This window comes from Podarcis gaigeae, assembly GCF_964106915.1.
Source record: "Podarcis gaigeae genome assembly, chromosome: 1".
Taxonomy (NCBI): domain Eukaryota; kingdom Metazoa; phylum Chordata; class Lepidosauria; order Squamata; family Lacertidae; genus Podarcis; species Podarcis gaigeae.
The window spans coordinates 76,894,507-76,918,042 of NC_139678.1; the positions used below are offsets into that span (position 1 = coordinate 76,894,507).

At 41.4% G+C, this 23,536-nt stretch overlaps 1 protein-coding gene across 8 annotated transcripts in view; it reads right to left on the reverse strand.

Annotated features, from left to right (window-relative positions):
• Positions 1-23,536, reverse strand: part of TSPAN4 (tetraspanin 4) — a 500,093-nt gene that overhangs the window by 280,377 nt on the left and 196,180 nt on the right. The window contains exon 1 of one of the 8 annotated variants that reach the window (XM_083698411.1): positions 18,392-18,795. The exons of the other annotated variants lie outside the window; for them this stretch is intronic. The gene's annotated coding sequence lies outside the window, so the exon portion shown is untranslated. Of the gene's footprint in view, positions 1-18,391; positions 18,796-23,536 lie in introns of those variants that run through there. 8 annotated transcript variants of the gene reach the window in all.

Consider the following 23,536-nt stretch of genomic DNA (forward strand, 5'->3'; position numbering starts at 1 on the left):
ATTTGGTTTGTCTTCTAGTTGTTTTTGACTCATGTCTTTGTAGCTTGGTGAGCATCTAGGACAGGATGGTCAAGCCACATGATTATGAAAGGGTACTGGGTTCACAAAGAATGTTACATCATAGTAAAAACAATGGCTTCAGGTCATAGTTTATTTGTTGTTGTTTAGTCGTTTAGTCGTGTCCGACTCTTCATGACCCCATGGACCAGAGCACACCAGGCACTCCTGTCTTCCACTGCCTCCCGCAGTTTGGTCAAACTCATGCTGGTAGCTTCGAGAACACTATCCAACCATCTTGTCCTCTGTCATCCCCTTCTCCTTGTGCCCTCCATCTTTCCCAACATCAGGTTCTTTTCCAGGGAGTCTTCTCTTCTCATGAGGTGGCCAAAGTATTGGAGTCTCAGCTTCAGGATCTGTCCTTCCACTGAGCACTCAGGGTTGATTTCTTTAAGAATGGATAGGTTTGATCTTCTTGCAGTCCATGGGACTCTCAAGAGTCTCCTCCAGCACCATAATTCAAAAGCATCAATTCTTTGGCGATCATACATCACTACTGGGAAAACCATAGCTTTAACTATACGGACCTATGGTTTTTTGTTTATTGGCTTTTGTTTTTTTGTTTTTGTTTATTTTGATTTTTGTTTATTGGTCATAGTTTATTGGCTGCAAACAAACCATAATTAAGCTTCTGGGCATGATTTGCACAGTATTCTAAGTCATGGTTTAATAAATGGTAGCTAAATTAACCATTGCTTAGCATTATGTGCAAATCTGTACACATTCCCTTATCATGCAGCTTTAGCTTTCATATTAATCATAAAATTCTGTATGAAAATTGTTAATTAATGTAAAGCAATTGAACAAAAACTAGAGGTTAAATTTATTTCACAAAAAGGAAGCAAGCCTTTTCAGGTACAAGATGTTGGAACATGTAAGGACATGATTGTAGCTAAGCAGCTTTTAATGAACACTACTGGTTCCAAAAGGTCAACGTTTTGGGGAAACAGATTCAGACAATCACAATTTCCAGCAGACAGTTTACCCATGTGTATAATAGATGATATATATAGTGTTATGAGTTTGAGGGTGTCAGATTTCCCTGTGTCATGAGTTTCAGATTCCCGTTATGTGTTTCTGGGTGCCAAACACTGAGCCCCTAGATCTAGCAAGGGTTAAAATATAAGCCTGGTAGATGAGCCATTAAGAGAGAACAAAGGGAAAGGTGATAGGCCATTAAGAAAACAAAGTAAGTCTTTAAGTAAGTAAAGGAGAAGGGACAGGGTTCTGAGATAGAAGAGCAAAAGCCAGAGTTGAGAGTTGTGAATTTGCTGCTATGTAAGCTACAAGCTGGCTGCAAAAAGCTGCAGGCTGGAAAAGGCAGAGAGAAAGTCATGGCTGATTTCTGCTTGAATCCAAGGCTGTACCTACAGGAGAAACAAGACCCTCTTGGAGTGTTAGCACTGTGAAGTCCTCCATCATAAACTCAGGTTGTATATATGTGTAAATAAGCCATATATTGGCCACTGTGCTTCATTCCAATTCTATTAATGTTTAATTGACATTTTAAAACTCCCCCCCCCATGTTTTAGCTGTTCATATTTTATCTGCAAGCTGCCTTGAGTCCCTGTTAGGGGAAAAGGTGAGATATAAATAAACATATAATAATAATATTCTCCTTGTATAATAATATCCTCTTTTAGACATTCTCAAAAAGGCATGGGAGCTACTCACAAAAAAGCAGCTCCACACACAACAGGGAGAATGTCTAAGCAGATTTTTCAGACAGGCAGCAAGAAGCATCATTCATATAAATTGGGACTTGAGCACTGATGCCCTCATATAGGAATGACAAATGCAAAATTTGTTTCTGAAGTCATCATATGTATATTCTGCTAATAGGCTTTCATTCTTTATTAGAGTTGCAGCTTGCAGCACATGTCAGCAAGAGGAATGACCTCAGAGGTGTTTCTTTCTGCTTAGAGAGATAAATGAGTCCCTTCTTCAGGAGGACAATGTTTGTTAACCACCCATCCAAGACACTATGAATTGTGTGTGCAATTCATGATTAATTGACTTTGTGTGTGCTTATCATGACACAGCACTAACTTAAAATAATAGATCTGACAGGCAATTTTGCTAAATCACTGAGCCCTTTTCTTTTGAAGGCCCTAGCCTCTAGTTCGGCCAAGCCTTTTCAGTTATGCCCTCCTTGATATCTAATTGATTTTGCAAAATGCTGTTAATCCTGGTACACATTACCCATAGGATGGGAAAACTTTCTTTTCAGATAAGATGAGTCAGATTTCCATCTTCCTTCATGTATACATCCTCTTTAATATAGGTAAAATAATGAACGGTGAATTAAAAAATTCTATCATGTGACATATTCTCAATAGGAGTTGGTTTATGAATTGTGTGAATAAAGAAATTCCTAATTTACCTAGCTATGTCTTTTCCTTTCAAGGAAAATGTGGGATTACAGTGCAAACTGTTAAGCATACATAAGATACCTTTTCCATTATTAGACCTGCTTTATACATACTTCAGGATTGCCTCTTCAAGTTGCTCCCATATTGATCCCAGTATGTGAAAAGTCTTCTCTTCTTCAGTACAGCAACCACACAAAAGGCCAGGCCTTCAAAGGAATTGTCATGTACAACATGGCTAACCTTGATGCCAGACAGAGGCACTCATGAGGCTGATGTGAGAGCAGCCATGGAAGGAGTAGCAATGGGCTTAGGAGGTAACAGACAACCAATCAATTAATGTAACTAAAAGTGATATGCAGATAGATTTAGCATACTAAGGCAAAACTTCCAAAGCAGATGTTAAATGTTGTTTCACCGGTCATATGCAAAAAAAATTTAGCATAATGGCATCAGCATGCAGCCAGCTGTTATGTGGCCCCACACCTTGGCAACTGACCCTGAAAGGAGTTTTCCCTCAAAAGGAAAGAAGGTTGTAATCTATAATTTGTCTGATGCATCTAAAAATATCCACTGGTATCAGGTTCCTGGGAGAGGGATAGTCTCCAGTATCTTCACTATGCTAACCATTCTGAAAATTGCTTGATGTACCAAAAAGGTCACAACCAGTCCTAAATTAATAGATCTGCATGCCAAAAGTAAAAAACAAAACAAAAACTGCAATTATTAAAAACTATTACTACTGCATACATAATTCCTAGAGATTTCTATAAATAAATATCGTAATGCAAAGGGCACGGAAAAATGTGAGACTGCTTCCTGCTATTACCAAGTTTAAATCTAATGCAAATAAGTACTCGTGGACACTAGTAAACGTAAAGGACCCCTGGACAGTTAAGTCCAGTCAAAGGTGACTATGGGGTGCAGCACTCATCCTGCTTCAAGCCAAGGGAGTCGGTGTTTGTCCACAGACAGCCTTCTGGGTCACTGGCCAGCATGACTAAACCGCTTCTGGCACAACAGGACGCAGTGATAAGTGACAAGTGCCAGAATGCACAGAAACGCTGTTTATCATCCTTCTACAGCAGTACAGTGGTACCTTGGTTTACGAACTTAATGCGTTCCGGAAGTCCATTCTTAAACCAAAGGGTTTGTAAACCAAGGCATGCTTTCCCATAGAAGCAGAGGACTCAATTTACAAATGGAACACTCTCAACAGGAAGCGCAACACGTTCTTATTCCAAGGCAAAGTTCACAAACCAAAACACCTACTTCCTGGTTTGCAGCATTCTTAATCCAAGTTGTTCATAAACTAAGCTGTTCTTAAACCAAGGTACCACTGTACCTATTTATCTTCTCGCGCTGGTATGCTTTCAAATTGCTAGGTTGGCAGGAGCTGGGACAGAACAATGGAAGATCACACCGTCACACGGATTTGAACTGCTGATCTTCCGATTGGCAAGACCAAGAGGCTCAGTGGTTTAGACCATGCAAAGACCACTTACCACTTTAGAGACAGTGGTGGTTATGGTCCAGCTCAGCCACGGGGAGCCGGGGATCTTTCATTTGTGTGGCCAGTTGATGTCATTATTGGTCTTGGACAGTCACAAGGGCTCACAAGATTTTCCAGTATAAATGTCATCTGCTCTTGGAATGGGCAGAGCAGTTGGCAATCAATGGCTATTGGGCATCTATGGGCCAGGAAGGAATTTGCCTGCAGACAAATTGGGCCTATCTGGGGGTTCTGCTTTTTGTCATAACTTTTGTGGGAGAAAGACATTGGGTTGGATCCATAGTCTAAGTTCAGGGGGGTGGGGTTGACAGCCACCCCCGCCCCCCTAATTGGAACTGGAATTCAGGATATACCAGTAAAGGAGACCAGAGGGAGTTCTGTCCAATAGTCCAGAAAGGAGTCATTGGGCCACAGGATACCCAGGATACATCACCGGGTGGCATACATGGGGAGATAAAGAACCACTTACGTCACCCTTGAGCTTCTTGGAGGAAAAGTGGGACATAAATGAAATAAATATACAAATAAATAAATAAATAATCTTGACTCTGGTTCTCAATAAAACATTTCTAGAAATGTTGCAGCTGCCAGGGAAGAAGGTGTGTGGAAACAGGAGCTTATCTGGCTACAGAAATGGTTTCTGAAACAAGGTGTGTCTGTTAAACGCACACGGATTGCTACTACCGTCTCTATCCCAACTTTTTTTTATTAAAAAAATACATTTTTCTATGAAGCCATTGTAAGTTTACCTTTAGGGACTAGATCTTCTATTGAAAAATGATTTTTAAAGATGAATATTCAGAAGGCCTTCTCAAACACAGAGTGGAGACAATAGATTCAGAACAATACAGAACTCTCAAAGGAAGAGGGGAGCAGAGGAAAATTTTGTACACCTTGCAAGCTCTTGATGAATCACACATCTGTTGCAGAGAGAAGGGAGTCAGATGGTATTGTTCTTATGTGATATGAACTCGAAAGGAAGAAGTGGGTCTGCTTGTGAAGATGAGGCTCTCTTTGGAAGCACATGATTACCAATATTGCTATTTTCCTCAGAGACAGTCAGAAGGGCTAGAGAAGTAAATAGAATTCTTTATTGGAGTTCCTTTGTAAACATGCAGTGTTTGCTATAACTGACAGCAATAATATGGATGTGAGCATTAATGTTAGGGAAATGAACAAGTGACATCTGAGAATGGGGAGACTTTAGAAATGCTCTGACACGCTGTAGGGAAGAGGGGGAAATCTACTAACCTTGTCACCAATGTAAGAACATGAGAGAGAGGCTGTAACTGGAAAAGCTGTCAATGGAATACCAGAGCCCCTCCAGCTATGGGTTACGGCATGATGCTGTCACAGGAACACTAGCAAAACGCTTAAATATTCAGGCTTAATCCACATTCATGCACAAGCTGAAGAATATTATAACTGGGGAATGGAGGGGTGTTTCAGATTAGAATTCTGTGTTAGGCTGTGTAAAAGCAATCCATTATTTTTTTTAGCCCCTATATAGTGTGACTGATCACCACCTCAATCCTCTTTCACTCCCTTTATCAAAATGTTGCTAGAGCTACACTGAACTATGATTATAGCATTACTGCACCTTTGCACATCAGGGCATCACAATACCATGCTACATTGTGTGCTGAATGGGGTCGTCCAATACTGCACAGCCAATAACGTTTATGGAAATCAAAGTCAAGAAACCATCAGCAATAGCAGCAGGAACAGAGCCAGCAGCAATTGTGACAGCAGCAGAGGCAACATGCTCAGTAGCTCAGTGCTTTATACTGCATGCAATCCTGTAAAAATGAGAAAGGAAATCTAGGAGGAAGAACTGAAAAGCATGGCAGACTCTGAACCAGCAGAATACAGAAGTGAGGAAGACACGGCAAATCTAGTTTTAATACAGGCATGAGAACTTTGGGAAGTGGGTCACTTTTCTTTCAGAAAACTAATTTGGCCAAAATACAAACTGAGTTAAATTCATAGCACAGTTCTAAATCAGCATCTTAAAATAAGCTTCCTCGGAAATGGCAGGAAGGCCATTTAGTTTTTGATCACCAGAAGAAATGCTTTCTGTCGATTTAAATGTTGCAACATTTAGTTCCTATTTTCATCCTACACATCTCTCATTTATGAAGAGCCTATATAGCACAGTTGCTGTAGTTTTAAAAACAATACCCTAATTTCTCCCAACTTTCCATGATCCAGGGGGTCAGAATTCTGATCATCTACCAGACCTTCCGCACCAGAAGATAAATAGTGGGAGGTGCCCATATCGCACAGGAGTGATCTATTCTCCCCTCTCAATAGGCTTAAACATAGCATGCATTTCTATTGTTGCCTTATTATAAAGGAAGGGGAATGAGCTGCATCAGGGTCTGAGGGGAATTGGGAAGGGGAGAAGGAGGGACAGAAGAACAAGCCCTTAAGGGGGAGGCATGGATCTGTCTCTGCAGGAGCTTTTCTTTCCACACCATCCATATGGAAATGGAAGATAAGGGTTGGTACACACCCAGGAGCCACAGAGAGCATTGTGCTCCAAGCATGTGCGCAGCAGCAGTGTATGCACAGCTAATTCCCATTAAAGCTAATAAGACCCAAGCACTCACGACAAGAGAACAGAGCTGATGTGCTTTCCTATGAAGTTTCAGGAGAGGGAGGCACTTGTCATTTAATTTTCCTCTGACACCTTTCAGGACAATTTGCTGCCACAGAGGAAATGAAATGTAAGAGAAATGCCAATTAGCTGAAACCATTCAGATTTTAACATCTTTCAACAAGCTCTCGGCAGCAGCTCCGTGAACTGATGCCTCAGCTGGCCCTAACAAATAAGCCTGGCCGAACCCATTATTAGGAATCTGCAATACCAACTGGCAGCAAGTGCCAAGCGAAAACCAGGAGAACCAAAAGGAAAAGAAGGAAGAAAAGCGCCCCACAAGTGAAGAAACTTGCCACAAATAAAAGAGGACAAGGGGGGAAAGTTTGAGACTGGCTGGAAAGGATCAATAGCATATGTTCTCCCACTGGCGATGCACAGCAAGCATTCTCCTCTCAGGGAGGAACACATACTTCAGCTACCAGAAAGGGATGGAATTGCTCCCAGCTGGGGTAGCTGCATGTGACATTCACAGCAATTCCAGACTGCACTGTGTGTGATACTTGATGGGTGACATCAGCAGCACACCAGTCTCACCCTTCGGTAACCCTGTGTACTTTTCCAGCCAGAATTTCATCTATCAAAATTCCATCCATCTGTCATGGATGCTCTAGCCGAGATTCCTGAATTGCAGGGGGTTGGACTAGATAGCACTTGGAACCCCTTCCAATGCTACTATATGATTCTATGAATACATCTGTGATGTGTGCATGGATGAGAGGAGCTAGGCAGAGTGGACCAGACGGTGGCAAAGAGTTAAAATCCATATGTGGTGTAAACTGGCCATATCAGCCAGTCAGTTTCATTACCTTCATCTGTAAAAAGAGCAGAGCACCGCCTGCTGCAAAAGCACCACCACAAAGCGCACAGATGATGGTGCCGTCTGGGCAGGGCTTTGGGGCAGAGTCCAAGGCTGCACTCAGCAAAGCAGGAAGGAGGCCCCCTAAGCCAAGTGGGGCTGACTTGCCACAGTTCGAAGACACGCTACCATACACGTGGGCCCCAAGAGACTATCAAGCCCGGAGTCTAAAATTACCTAACTGTACCACTGATCACAGAGCACTTTATAAAAAGATGCACATTTGCATTTTAAATCCCAGGCTATTCAAATAAAAGCAGATAGCTGGAGAAATTTTAAGTAGCCACTTAGAAGCATTACAGCATCCTACTCAGACTCCATTAGCAAATGTTGGGAGTTATTCAAGGGCATCATTCCTTGCTTCAAAAAGCTTAGTCTCTGAAAAGCCATCTGGAAGCCCATTGTAGAGCACAGTGGGAGATGCAGAGGACAGCAATAACTTGGAGCTTCCCAGACAACGGCAAAGCTATATTAATGTGCTATGTTCTGCTTCTGTAGATAAAGGTTCTTTAATGGAATGGATGCAGAGGTGGTCTCTGATTCAGGGAGATATTCCTAGCATTCCAAAACAATGTCATTCACCACAGAAAATTTGTCAGGGTGAAAGTCGGCCCCATTATAAAAGTATTATGTATTAAAATATTCCCAAACGTTCCATGAAAGACAATGCAATATAGGATAATAATAAAAAAAATCCATCATAACCCCTAAGTAACTAGTCCCATTGTTAAACAAATCTAATGTTCAGCCAAATTTACTGTCCTGTAACTTAAGCCCTTTATCTGTTGTTCTGCCTTCTGGGACAGAAGAAAACAAGTCTTTGCCATCTTGTGTAGGGTACTATCATGTTCTCCCTCAGTCTTCTCTTCCTTCAACTTTTCCTCATAGGACTTGTTTTCCACTCCACTGATGATCTTTACCGCCCTCCTCTGAACCCATTCCAATTTGTCAAAATCCTTCTTAATGTTCTGTGTCCAGAACTCAACGAACAACTCCAGATGGCATTTAACTAGTGCAGAAAAAAGTGAAACTGTTACTTTTTGTAACTTGGAAACTATGGTTTAATGCAGTCTAAAACCACACCCATGGTTTTATGCAGCCACATTACACTTCTGACCTGCCTAACACTAAGCCAAACCATTGTGTGGGAGCAGCAGGGCCAGGGAAAGAGTGAAGCAGCTCTAATTTTCCATCCAGGCACCAGCATGTTTGCCTATTTTTACAATAAGCAATTGTTTGGCATACTGCTAAATGTGAAACAGACCTTTGAGCATTGTCTTCCAATCAGCTCTGAATCTACTCAACTGTATTATCACCTAGACCACATTTAACCACTGTTGATTTGCTTTCTGTGATAACAAATGGACATGGCACAGCTCTCAAAAGAAATGCACAAATGATCACTAGAGGAAACAAGCCAAGACAGAGACTGCAAATCAAGTGAAGTTATGACAGCTCCCCTCTCATGCAAAAACCTTCAACAGCACACCATGTGCAAGAATATGCTGTAGCACTTCACACACAAAGACACAGAAAAGACCAGTTCCTCTTTCTCCACCTACTGTCTTTCTTCAGCCTGCTCTCTCCAATAATGGTCATTTTTCTTCTGACTCCATCCAGGAAGTGTCAATTTGGCAATGACCATATGCTGACTGTAACGAGTAATTTAAAAAAGGAACACTGAAATCTGATATTTTTTAGGAATACACAACGTATTTTCTTCACAACCAGAGAAATCGAGAGCCATGCAATATCCTTGCATTTTTGGCATAATCTCAGCTGCTAAAAGCAGAGATTTCCCGTGCATTTTAGGTGGTCGCAAAAATGGTTGGAAACATATGACTCCAACACTTGCTATTCACTTTTAAACTGTTGTAACTTTCAAACTGTTTAAAATTTGTTCAGATTATACCTCTTCAAGTGAAAGCAACATGCAACCACACCATCGCACAACTGCACACAGAGGCATTATTTTCTGATGAAAAGTTTTCAGTCTTTATAATAACAAAATGCTGCGCCACTCCAAGTGATAGGCCACTCCTACCCCAGCCCTTGAAGCCCAGTGGAGCAAAATGGTACCATGGATGAGCATTGCTTCCTCTATGGCTGGAAGTGAACTGAGGTCGTATGAGCTTCTGCCTCAAGTCCTCGTCTCCCAAGCTTTACACCCCATCCTTGCTCAGAGAATAGAGACTCTTAAAGGGTACTTCATCTGCACTCTGTGGCCTCTTGCTCAACATGATCCCTGTATTGTTGGGCAGGCATGGTACTGCAGGAGGCAACTGGGCTTAGGGAAGGGAAGGGAAGGGAAGGGTGTTTGTGAGGGTCCTGACTCTGGCTCCACAATCTTAGTTCTGCAGGTTCAGTGTTAGAGGCCCTGCTCAGCTCTTCATCAGCCACACACTTGGCCAGCTTATCCTCCACATCCGTCTCCATACACAAGACTGGGACCATGATTCCTAATAATAATAATGTTATTATTTATACCCCACCCATCTGGCTGGGTTTCTTCAGCCACTCTGGGCTGCTTACAGCATACAGTGGTACCGCGGGGTTAAGAACTTAATTCGTTCCGGAGGTCCATTCTTAACCTGAAACTGTTCTTAACCTGAGGTAGCACTTTAGCTAATGGGGCCTCCTGCTGCCGCCACGCAATTTCTGTTCTCATTCTGAAGCAAAGTTCTTAACCCAAGGTACTATTTCTAGTTTATTAGAGTCTGTAACCCGAAGCGTCTGCAACCCAAGGTACCACTATATCTAAAAATGTAATAAAAACATCAAGCATTAAAAGCCTCCCAATACAGGGCTGCCTTCAGATGTCTTCGAAACATTGTATATTTCCTTATCTCCTTGAACATATGAAGGGAGGGTGTTCCACAGGGAGGGAGCCACTACCAAGAAGGCCCTCTCTTCATGCTGCACAAGTGTTTATCTTCCTGGCCCATCCTTTTCCACTGCTGTGGCCAAAGCCATCTCATCGCATCACGTTCCATTTTTATAACTTCTGAGGCTTCCTTTTTAAATTGTAAGCTCTTTCACATGCCCTTGGAGGCTAGGAGAAAGTATTTGTTCTGTGAGCGATTATGATCACAGGATCTTCCACTGGGCTAGAGTTACCATCACTGTGAGTAATGCATTCAAGAAACTGCTCAGATTTTTTTCTGCAACCTGAAAGACATGCTTGTTTCTAAAATAAGCTAAAAGTTATGCTACAGGGTTCCAACAAATATTCTGGTCTTGCTGCCCAGGGCAACCGCTCAACCATACTAAGTTAAGCTATCCAGCTTCATCTTTTTCACTTCATACCAGAGGAAAAAGAGAAATAGTCATTGTCCTTTCATGTGGGCTCCCTATAAAGTTGAAATGCACATTCAGATATAGCTAGCAGACCTGTATAAATGTTTGGCTTTGATGATGATGATTACTTATACACTGTCCATCGTCCATCTGACTGTGTTGCCCCAGCCACTGTAAGATTAGACTAAACAAAAATTATGCATCTCTAGAGAGAGTTTTCATATTAATAGGAACAGAAAGAGGGGAGATCTACTTTGCATATAATAATCGGATACTGAATATTAATTTCCCTGCATACCCGAGCAAGCAACACCACCTTTCTAGCAAAAACACATTTTGCTAATTTGCCTAACCTGGGTACAATTTCTGTCAAAGGTAATAGGGCAGATAGGAGTAATTGGGTTGGTGATGGTAGAACATAGAACTTAGACAAACACAGGCCATGCCACAATTTTTTAAAAAAGAATTGCACAGTTTCACAAAGGCAAGACACATATCCTCCAACATTTCTCTGATGAAAATAGGGATGTCTATTATTATTATTCCTCGCCCATCTGAGTTTTTTGCCTCAGTCACTCTAGACGGCTTCTACATTATGAATCTAGGCTGCTTTGAGGAAAAGCATGGGAAACAGGCCTGTGGTTTTAAAATTTTAAGTAAGTTGCAGACAAGAAAGGGATTGAATTGCATTTGATTTCCAATAAATGGACTCTGTTGCCAGCTGGGGAAGATGACATTTGTCTTTTGGTTGCAATTAAAACAGTGGGAACTTATACTTAATTAAAATTGAGAAGCCATGGGGAGCAGCAAAAGAACAGCTTAAAAGTATAGTACTCATGCCTGCATGTTTAGAAAAACTGGAATGATTAGATTGGCGCCTGTGCCAGGGTGGCATACAAATTCATGAAGCTTTCAGTAAGCTCACTATGTCTGACACCTTCATGGCTGCCTTTTCAGTGCAAATGCTGCTCTTTTTAACTCTTAACTGGTCTTTAACTGTTCTTAGATTTTTTAGTTCCTTCCTTTTAATCAGAATTGTTGTTTAATAGCAGCAGCTTATTTACTCTTTTTAAACTGCTGCATCTAGGTGCTTTCATGAACTATCAACATTTATTTTATTACAACTTGTTGTTGTTAGGTGCCTTAAGACCTCACAAGAGGTATTTTTAATGCACATGTCGGCAATCAAAGATAGCATATGAATAGGCCTGCAGCCTTGCAAACAAACCCAAGGGGAGAAAATACTATAAAAGAGAAAAATTAAAAGTTCTCTTCCAAATGCCTGGGAGCCCTCTCTCATTACTTCCCATCAGTTTTCTCTTGGTAATGTTTGCAATATACAGTATGCATGAATACACATAGTATTGCTACAATAGCAGTCAAAACAGTCAGGCCCTATTGTGTAAACTGTAGGTCTGTTTCAGTACATTAAAAAAAAAAATTCACACACAGACACACAAAGCTGGATCAAGGATCTTCTAGTGTCACATCTTATTTCTCTACATAGTCAAACCATATGGTTACACATTTCCCAGTATTAATTCAAGCTGTATAAAAGATTTAAACAGACCCCAATCTTGTCTACCTGCATTAAAAAATAATCAACAACCCGCCCACTCACCCCCCATGCATTGGAGCCTATAATAGATCTGAGGCAATTTTCAGCATAAGCTTATGATTTTTGGAACAAAAGCAAATGCACTAAACATGCACTCATGTTCTTTCTCCCTCTCTCTCTGCCATTAAAGATGTTCCACATGAATCTGTCCCCCCCCCCAATACTGCAGCCTTTATTTTAGCTTCCACAAAAATTTGATGGTTTGTTTTTATATTATGAGCCTGCCTCACACTGAAAACTTCTTTATGTCTCATTTTACTGGTTATGCAGAGCTAGCTGAAAATAACACATTTCATTTGCCGCCAGACCTTCTCTCTTGTGTCTCTCCCCTCCACCCTCCCCGGTTTATGTTATTCTATTACCTTTTTCTTTTACTGATTTTACTGCATATTCTGAAGTAAACAGGAATGGTGAGCAAAGAAAATTGCTCTCTTCTTTGTATACTTTGAGATCAGATAATGCAGGCTGCTTCCCCATGTAAGACAGGATATAGAATTTGAGCCAATGATTCCTTTATCCTTTACAAGTCCAGTTTAGTCAGGGTGAACACATCCTTCATTTCACATAATGGAAAACCCATGTGCCCAAGTGATGCTCTAGAGAGGCCTGTGCTACATCTCAATTTGAGTCAAGCTGACTCCACTCAGGTTCATGGAAATGCTTTCACTGGGCCAGTCTCTACTCCACAGAAATAAATTGGTTCCCATTCGGGTTAACACTGTTTCTCCAAAGCCAAACAATTGCTTCCACGTGAGATTTCTTTGCTATCTTTAGAAGCCCAAGGAACAAAAATAGAAAACAAAATTTTGTTAATATTTATTTCTTTTAAATCATAGCCTCTTGACATCTGAAACTAAACTTGGTTTCCATGTTCTTCTCAACATTAATTAATTCACTTTACTACACTGAGACTAGTACTGCATGTATTCATTATCCATCTCCAGCTTGGACTACTGCAGTGCACTCTATGTGGGGCTACCTTTGAAGATGACTCAGAAACAACAAGTTATCCAGAATGTGGATGGTGACTGGGAGCAGCTGCCGATACCATATAACACTGGTCCTGAAAGACCTACATTGCCCCCCAATACATTTCCAAGCCTTAGCCCAGTTTACCCGAAGGAGCGTCTCCACCCCCACTCTGAGGGCCTTCTGGTGGTTCCCTCACTGCAAAAAGTGAGGTTACAGGGAAGCAGGCAGAGGCAGAGGGCCTTCTCTGTAGTGGCGCCCACCCTGTGGAATGCCCTCCCATCAGATGTCAAGGAAATAAACAACTACCTGACTTTTAGAAGACATCTGAAAGCAGCCCTGTATAGGGAAGCTTTTTAAGGTTTAATGTTTTACTATGTTTTTATATATGCTGGAAGTCGCCCAGACTGGCTGCGGCAACCCAGTCAGATGGGCGGGGTACAAATATTCTTATTCTTATTATCTGCTGTTCTTCCACACGTCTCTTATGTCGACTTTGTGCACCTTGTATCTACATGTGTAAACACAAGCAGGTATACCACTACAGTGGTACCTTGGGTTACAGACCCTTCAGGTTACAGAAGCTTCAGGTTACAGACTCCACTAACCCAGAAATAGTACCTTGGGTTAAGAACTTTGCTTCAGGATGAGAACAGAAATTGTGCTCTGGCGGTGCGGCAGCAGTGGGAGGCCCCATTAGCTAAAGTGGTACCTCAGGTTAAGAACGGACCTCCAGAACGAATTAAGTTCTTAACCTAAGGTACCACTGTATTGGGATTAAACTTTATTGAGCAGTTAGTTATATGCAACTGAACAAAGGAATAAGTAACAAATGGAGTTATGAACACTGGGTTGGATTCAGAATGCCCCTTCCCTGAAGTGAAAGACCCGGAAGGGACTCAAATCCTGCTAAAGGAAAGGGGGACGGAGGCAATTTTCATGTCCTTCATGTCACCTCCCATGCTGTTCAGGAGGATCCCCCAATCCTCTGGGACTGCAGGGGAAGGGGGAAATTGGGAGGGGGTCAGAAATTGGTTCTTATGATGAATTTACATTTTAAGATTTGGTTGGAGGTCATTCTGTTGTGAGGGTGTTACTTGGGAGTTTCTGGCAAGGAACTTTTGAGGAAGGGCCTTGAATCTTTGAGGGGACGTGGATGGCGCTGTGGGTAAAAGCCTCAGCACCTAGGACTTGCCGATCGAAAGGTCGGCGGTTCGAATCCCCACGGCAGGGTGCGCTCCCGTCGCTCGGTCCCAGCGCCTGCCAACCTAGCAGTTCGAAAGCACTCTTAAGTGCAAGTAGATAAATAGGGACCGCTTACTAGCGGGAAGGTAAACGGTGTTCCGTGTGCTGCGCTGGCTCGCCAGATGCAGCTTGTCACGCTGGCCACGTGACCCGGAAGTGTCTGCGGACAGCGCTGGCTCCCGGCCTCTAGAGTGAGATGAGCGCACAACCCTAGAGTCTGTCCAAGACTGGCCCGTACGGGCAGGGGTACCTTTACTTTTACCTTGAATCTTTATTGCAGAAAGAAAGCAGGCAGGTATCCCTCCATAGGGACTTCTCACACATATGGATGTAATTTGGTTCTACGTTTCTCCACATGAATCATATTAATGAACATTGACTGGAAATCCATTATGATGAAAGGAGACATATCTTCAATATAAATTCAGTTAATCCTACTCTGTATTCTCTGTGGTCCTCTGTCTCTGCCGAGGCTCCTACAAGCCAGTCTGAAATGAGGTGTCAAGCCATGACATGGTGCTGCACTAGATTAAATATAAAAATGGCACCTAATCCCCATATGAAATGTTACAAGCGCTACAATCTCCAGTGCTTCCTTACCCATCACTACTATTTTCTTCAGAAAAGGAACAAAAACAATCTAGTTTGCTGTACAGTACATCTGTTTCCTTACTTTCAGTAGTATGCAATACCAAAATAAAGAATCGTAAAGCTACAGGGGGAAATGGATTGCAAGGCATCACTGGTTCACCAAAGTTCAGTCATGGTGGAATAATTCTAACCTTTGTAAGAAGATGATTTCAGCCAATCACTTTATTGTGCAGCTGATAGCCACTGTTAATATTAAATAAACAAGTTTTAAAATATGAAAATCCAAAGAAAGTCTAAGAACAAATGTGCACGAAAAATTGGAAATACAATTTATACAAAACCTAAAATCTTAACTTTTATGATAATGACGGTTGTCACATAATTTAACAAATTTTTAAACACTGCATGCATAATAAGCTACTTTTGAAATTATGATGGGATCTGAGGTATTAAAGCATATTTTCAGTTGACAAAATATTATCAGTCAGGTGCCTAAAATTTACGCAGCACAGCATATAGATGTTTTTAAAAAATGAAAAATGACCACCCTTGCAGGCATGATTACAACATAATGAAATGACATAAAAGGAGAAAAGGATGGAGAAGTCATGTGGAATGGACATATCAGTTTAAACCTGATACAAGAAACAACTTGCTGTGAAAAGTTTGCCATTATCGTAGGCAAACTTTACATGTTATTGGAAAATAAGCAAGAAATAGGGAAGGTATTCCACCACAGATATGATATCTGTCTTCCAGTGAAATCTCGCAAAATCTTCCTTTTAAAAACTGAGAAGCCATTGTCTGGGACCTGAGGGCCTGGAAACAGATCCTCAAAGAATAATTTCTTAGGATAGCAAGAAGGGGTCCCAAAATGGAATGTACCCTTAATTTATCTCAGCAATTGGGAATAAATAGAACTATAAGCCCACTTTATCACTCAGCTTGCTAACTTTGTCAACATGCCGCTAAATAGGGTGACTTATTTTCCAAATATGCATTTTAGGAATTGCCTTCAGTGATCTGCTGTTTTGAAAAGGCTGTCAATATTCTGTCACATGCCCAAATTGTGGTGTGTGTGACTGATTGGGATGATTGGGATGGCAACATGCATAAGAATGGTTGCTTCAAATGTTGTTTCAGCAGCAGTCAACATCAGAGTGAGCCTTAAATAAGAGCAAAGGAGACTGTGATTCCCCTAGGACTTCTGAGATGGAGTTCTTGCAGTCAGAGGAGGGCAATGTGACCTCCTAGAGCTGGAGCAATACTGGCACAAAGGGCTCCTTTTGCAACAGAGTTTCTGGATTAGCAAATACATCTGGGGCTGGCCCTGGAGACAATTCCCTCTCCCACTTTGAATCTGCAGCCTGAAGATGTGGTCTGCTCCCAGGATCATAACACATGTAATGGACTGTCATGTAATGCAGAAGCAAAATATGGTGATCAGCTCTATGTACTGAGAGCCAGTGTGGTGTAATGGTTAGAGTGTTGGACTAGGAGAGCAGGGTTCAAATCCCCACTCAGCCATAAACCTCACCTTGGACCAGTCATCTCTTAACCTGACCTACCTCACAGGTTTGTTGTGAGGATGAAATGGGATGGAGGAGAACCGTGTACACGACCTTGAGATCCTCAGAAGATAAAAGTGGTATGTAAATTAAATTAAATTATTAAATTAATATTGCACTGGCAGATGAAGTCATCATGCAGAGACCATTCCTCAAGATCCCTCTGTGATAAATAGACCAGCCTTTGGTATTACAAAATGACTGCGTAGAACCATACAAAGCCTTGGTTATTGTTCCATAACATTAAGTACAGTGAAATTACAGCATGCTTATGTACTACATACTGCAGAACTTGACATTTTCACTGCTAATGTCACCCAGAGCTTAAGGCTTTTCCCCAATAAATCAGGCAAGCCCTTTCCCTCTATGTTCAGACAAGGTTAGAGGCTTATGAGATTTATTTTACGAAGCAACGTCAAAATTGTAACATATCATCTGCACTTATTGAACAATTTTTAAAGTTCATAATCTCACAAGCCAAAAATTACATAAGCAAGCCAGTTTATACACCATGTATGCACCTTACATCTACTGTTTCCACAAAAACTGTACAATGTACAAAAAAAAGCAAATTTGCTTTGTTATACATAAGCTTGAAAGCTCATGGCTAGACTGTGCTTATAAAAATATCAGAATTGTGGAGTTGCAAGGGACCCCAAAGGTCATCTAGTTCAACCCCCACAATGCAGGAATTTCAGCTAAAGTCACCCAACCTCTGCTTAAAAACCTTCAAGGAAGGCAATTCTACCACCTTCCGAAGGAGTCCGTTCCACTATCAATCAACTCTTACGAATATAAAGTTATTCCTGATGTTTAGTCGGAATCTCCTTTCTTGTAACTTGTAACTGCTGGTTCAGGTCCTACCCTCCAGAGCAAGAGAAAACAAGCTTGCTCCATCTTTCATGTGGCAGCCCTTGAGATATTTGATGATGACAATCATATCTCCTCTCAGTCTCCTCTTTCCCAGGCTAACCATACCCAACTCCCTCAACTGTTTCTCGTTGGGCTTCAAGTTTATACCATCCTCATGGTAGAATGCTACATTTTTGGATTTCTGCCTGACATACAATTAAAAGCACATGAGGCCAGAAAAAGGATGGCAATTCAGTTTACATCCCTCCTCTTCTACTAAAACTTCTTTCATTTCTGGAGCCCATTATCCCTCCTAGGTAAAAATATGTACACTGATATTTATTTTCAATAACAATCCTGAAATAGCAGAGTTCTCTCTTAAATGACATTTTTTAAAAAACTTACTTTGGTGCATTTTTTCTTGTGTGGAAAGCAAAGAGGAATTAAAGTGTAATGGACTCTCAAGCTCACCATTTGACATCTTGTGATCTAACTCAGCCTGCTAATAATAAGCCTAGGTTTATGAGGCATGGAGCTGTTTTTATATATCAGCCTAGCTCTGTTAGCTTACACAGCTCTTCCTTCACCTCTGCTGCCACATTAAATCAATTGTCTTTATAGGCTGCTGTGGCCTGAGCAAGCAATGGGTTCTGAAGGTGGGGTGGGGGAGGGAAGGGATCTTAAACTCACAGAAGGGGAAAGATAGGGCTTGACTGCTTATCTCAATTTTTCTACTAAAGAAAACACCTGACAAGAATAGTACAGCATAAAGTTCATTACATCAAGTGCCTCACCTGAGTAGGACTGCTGTCCGAAACTATGTTTGGCCTGAATCTCCAATTTGGGAGGCCTGACTCCACTACAGCCTTGAGATACAATTAAGGACTGCCATCTTCATCTCAGCCAGGCAAAACTTTGATAAGCTGAAATGATATCCTCAAGCAACAATCCAAAAATCACCTCAGTCTCTTAATTTGTTTTGGGGTGGCACTACAGAGGGATCCAGGCCTGACATGCCAGAAAGAGAACAATAGTGAACACCGTGTGTCCCTTGGCTATGACTGAGGATAACTTGGAGTGATTGTTGGGGCTGGAGGTCAGAAGCATCAATGACACATCTATTTCAATTTCATGAGGGTCTGAAAATGGAGGGAGATGTGCCCCCTTGGTCCATTGCTAAAGGTGGCAGTTAATACAGAGGGCTGAAGAAAAAGTATTAAAAACCACAGGACAAAAAAATAATAATCCCGTTCTTTGTGGACTAGATTCGTTTAGACACTTGAGACTGAAACAGAACATTTCAGTCAGCACACAGTCTTCTGTGAATATAAAATATACAGAAACAAGCAGTACAATTGTTGGGGTTTTGGCCCCAAACATGGAAGACACAGATTATGCTCTCTGAGTGAAAGTTACACAGTGCTGTGTTAATTTCTACAACAGAATCAAATTCTGACTCTATTGGGATTTGCCTCGTAATTTACAATATAGTTCTGATGAAAATATACTAGATGTAGGGCCAAGAATTTGACTGATCATTAACTATTCATTATGTGAATATGTAACCTCTTTGACAAGTCCCTTCAGACTTCACATTATTATATAATGTCACACACCTAACTTGTGTTCCCGTCTTTTTCTGTGAGAATGTAGGCCATCTGTTACTCAGAGGCACACATTGGCCTTGAACTTTTGAAAAGCTTTTTCTTTTCTTTGTTTGCTTATTTTTTTAATTTGGTAATCTTAATCTGGTAATTCTATTTTCTTTTTCTGTAATTGTGAGCTTCTTAAGAGTTAAGGGAAAGAAAAGGAGTACTGAAATGTTTACAAATAAATCTGCTTTCTTCATTTTCATATGCAGATTTCAGAGCTGCACTAGAAGCAATGGTTTGGTACAGAAGTGAAAATTGTCACTCACAATTCCAATATACTTAGATCTGTTGTTGTTGTTTTTTTAAAAAACAACAACAATATGGAGTACAAACTTTAAACATTGCTTTTCTAACTCATGGTGAATTGCCATTGATTTGCTTTTGCTCTTCTGTCTTCATTCTCCACTGGGAAGCTGGTAGCTGGCCAGTGAAGTAATAACTAACATCTCACATAATCCTCTCTAACAAGCTGCCTCTTCCACAACCATTCATATGACTAGCACTTTTGAAATATCTTTTCCACACCATGTCCCTGACATCTAGACAGATGCAAGCATCTTGGGATTCTCTTGGCTTGGAAATAGCTGCCTTGCAGCAGCATCTATAAATTCTGGGTTGGGGTGGTGTCAAGAAAATGTGTAATGGATATCAGAGAAAAGTAGGCTCGTTTCTGTACCAGAAGCCTTAATCCTCTTTCTAAAGTGTTCTTATTGTAGACTCGCATGCTTTCCTAAACCATTTAAGACTCTTGCTGTGTAAACAGTCTGCCTTACTACTATTGTCTACTTCTTGTCGTAAAATGTTCCAGGAAATATGCAACGATGGGATAGATTTATTCTCATTTTACGCTCGATTCAATTTCATTTCCTCCAACCTGTCCTTTTCACTTTGTTTTTTGCCAACTGATCTTTTTGTCATAACAGTATCACAAATTATGCATACACACATATGGTTCAGATAAGGAATTGGGGGGTGCTTAGTTCTCACTGAGGTGAAAACCTGTCTCTGGGTTATACTATTTCTGACAGCGGTTGCCTCAGTCTATACCCATCCTTCACCATGAGGCATTTAATATTTGATCCAATATTATATGTGTTAAAACCAATTTCAGTCAATAGAATAGGGTGGGTCCTAAAAACAAATATAGTGGCACCTCTGGATACGAATGGGATCCGTTCCGGAGCCCCGTTCGCATCCTGAAGTAAACGTAAGATGCGACTGCGCGTATGTGCGGGTCGCGTTTCACCGTTTCCGCGCATGCACATGATGTCATTTTGAAGTGCAAAAGTTATATGAGAACTGGCTGCCAAATGCAATCTTGGCCAAACTCTTCTATGAAATCTTAGAAATATGCATACAAAGTAAAAAACAACAACAACCAAACAGCAACCCAACATTTTGAAAACCTCAACCACCCATTCAATGTATGCCAAAGCTGAACAATGGTGTTCCCTGCCCGCAGGAATGCAACAAGCTATATACGTACAGATAATGCCAATTTAAGGGACGCGGGTAGCGCTGTGGGTTAAACCACAGAGCCTAGGACTTGCCGATCAGAAGGTTGGTGGTTTGAATCCCCGTGATGGGGTGAGGTCCTGTTGCTCAGTCCCAGCTCCTGCCAACCTAGCAGTTCGAAAGCACGTCAAAGTGCAAGTAGATAAATAGGTACCGCTCCGGCGGGAAGGTAAACGGCGTTTCCGTGCGCTGCTCTGATTTTGCCAGAAGCGACTTAGTCATGCTGGCCACATGACCCGGAAGCTGTATGCCGGCTCCCTCGGCCAATAAAGCGAGATGAGTGCCACAACCCCAGAGTCGGCCACGACCAGACCTAATGGTCAGGGGTCCCTTTACCTGTTTAATGCCAATTTGAAACAATTTTGTCGATATTCCTCAAGTTAACTTACTATTGAGAAGAGAAATACATTTTTTCCAAAAAGAAAAACTCCCAAAAAGAGAGAGATAAGCATAGGCCAGCATTAAAAGAGCTTCTACCTTCTGCAACACATGCCGTCTGAGTCACACCTCCAATTAAATCTCCAGAATTGGAAAATTTGGTCTTCTTGCTGAAAATTAATGTCACCGACCTGACATTTGGTAAATTGAGTCTTCTTGTAGAATTCCTCACTTGCTGCCTTTCTGTAGTACCCTGATAGAGATTCCTTTGAAAATTGAGCTTGTCAAGTCAACTCATTCACTTTTGAATGATTGTTGGAATGTGTGCTCTCTGAATTAATTTGTTGCACTTTCCCCCATTTATTTTAGCCATCTTAAGAGTTGATGCCACTAGGGGGGAAAGCGATAATAACTCACTTCCTGTACAATAATAGGTGGTATCATAACCCACAAATGATGGTATTGCCTTATGTATTTATTATGCATACATACATGTGCATCTATCTGTATATCTATAAATATCTATGCCTGCCAGAGTCGCTTGCAGAACAGATGTCAGCAGACATGAAATGAAATCAGAAAACCAGATGAAGTGTAATAAAGACCAGCCAGTAAGATAATTGGATGGAATTTCTGTTGCCAAGTCAAGGATTTATGCTGCAGTTCCTACACCACCCAGTGTATTGAGCACAACAGGACATGAGGAGAATACAACAGCTAGAAAGTAAAATTGTCAATACTTTACTCTGAATAAAAGATTATATCATTATAATCTACAGACATCGGTGAAAAATGTAAAAAGCTACCTTTTTAAGAGCCAAGCAGAAAGATACAGCTTTTACCTTATTTTACAGGTAAAATATTTCAGCAATTGAGAGTGCATTGAAAAAGCAATTTAAAATATTACATTAAGAACACCAATATTAAAATTCCCTAACCACACCAAGCTCCTTTCCTTATTCTATATTTGTCTCCCCATTCTTCTTTTCTCATTTACATGCTTATGCCATCTATATTCCCTTCAACTGGTGATGAATTTCATTCCAATAGTAATTATAGTGGTTCGTGCAAAACCAATCCCTACTCCAGATTGGGTCTGTTTAATATTTAGATACACATTTCCACACCAGTAACTGTGTACGATCTAAGTTCAGACACAATCCAAGTAAGTTATTGAAACAAGCATCCAGTTTAAAAAGTTAATGAGTCTAAGATGCTGGATGCCATTAAATGAGTTTTGTGGGATTATGGCTCAAAGTCAATAAATATCTCAACTACGAGAACGTATGGTGCTCCCAAACATTTGGAAGTTGAACACGAAGACCAATTGTACATCCCTTTGCTCTTGCTGCTTGCTGCTAAATGGCTGAACAAAGGAGATGGAAGGAACCCTTCACAGCACTGCATCTCCCAATAATAAAGTCACCACCATGGCAGAGATAGCAATTGCTTCAGGGACTTTTCTTAACAAATACACTCTCCAGCTTTCATATTCCATCAAGCTCTTTTTTTTTTACTCTGCCAGCAGAATATGGAAATATATAAGAGGAAGTGGAGGAGGGTATTGCTGCAGAGCGTGAGAGAGAAATTCCTCATTGAATGGTGGGGATGGGCTGCCTCTGCTAAGACAGCCGAGGGGGGAAGCTCCACTTCTGGCAGCCCCTTTAGTTAGGAGAATGCTGTGGAAGAGCATGATTTGGCTACCCTTGTGGGAATCAGAGGGTGAGGCTTGTGGGTTTCGTTCTGGGTTCAGAGACTGCCCTAGGGAACAGTGCCACTATTACAGCTTGCACTTGTAATTCTGGATTTAAAAACAGGCATCGCTGGCATCAAAGTGAGCTTCTATAAAGTTCAACATATGCATTTTGTATGCATCCATCTGTCTTGAGAGACAATGAAGTGCACCTCCGGTGGTGAAGTCAAACCACTGAAATGACCTCTCCAGCAGAGCAATACCTTTGGCACCTGCTTGGCTGCAGGAGTTGCCAGAAGGAGGCATACAAGGCACCATCCAACCATTTTAGGGACTCCACTCTGGATTTGTTGAGGGTTTACTCCTTAGCCTTTTCTTCTCCCAAAGATATCCCACAAGGCAGTGGAGGTTTAGGATCAGAGTTTGCCTTCTCCTAGATTGGCTACCTTCCCAGGTTGACAAGCCCCATGTGCCCCCTCATTTCCCTCTGCAGCATGTGCAGAAACTGCCTTCTTGACCACTGGACCCACTATTGGTCTCATCCGCTCAATTCACCAGCAGAAGGCCCTAACTCACTGATGGTTTGTAAGCCATCAGCTACCATCACGTGGTTTAGCAAGCCAGTCAAAGCCATTCCCAGGTTTGGGCCACTGTTGCATGCTGACAGCTTCTATGAGCCACAGGTGAGAGCTGAGTGCAGG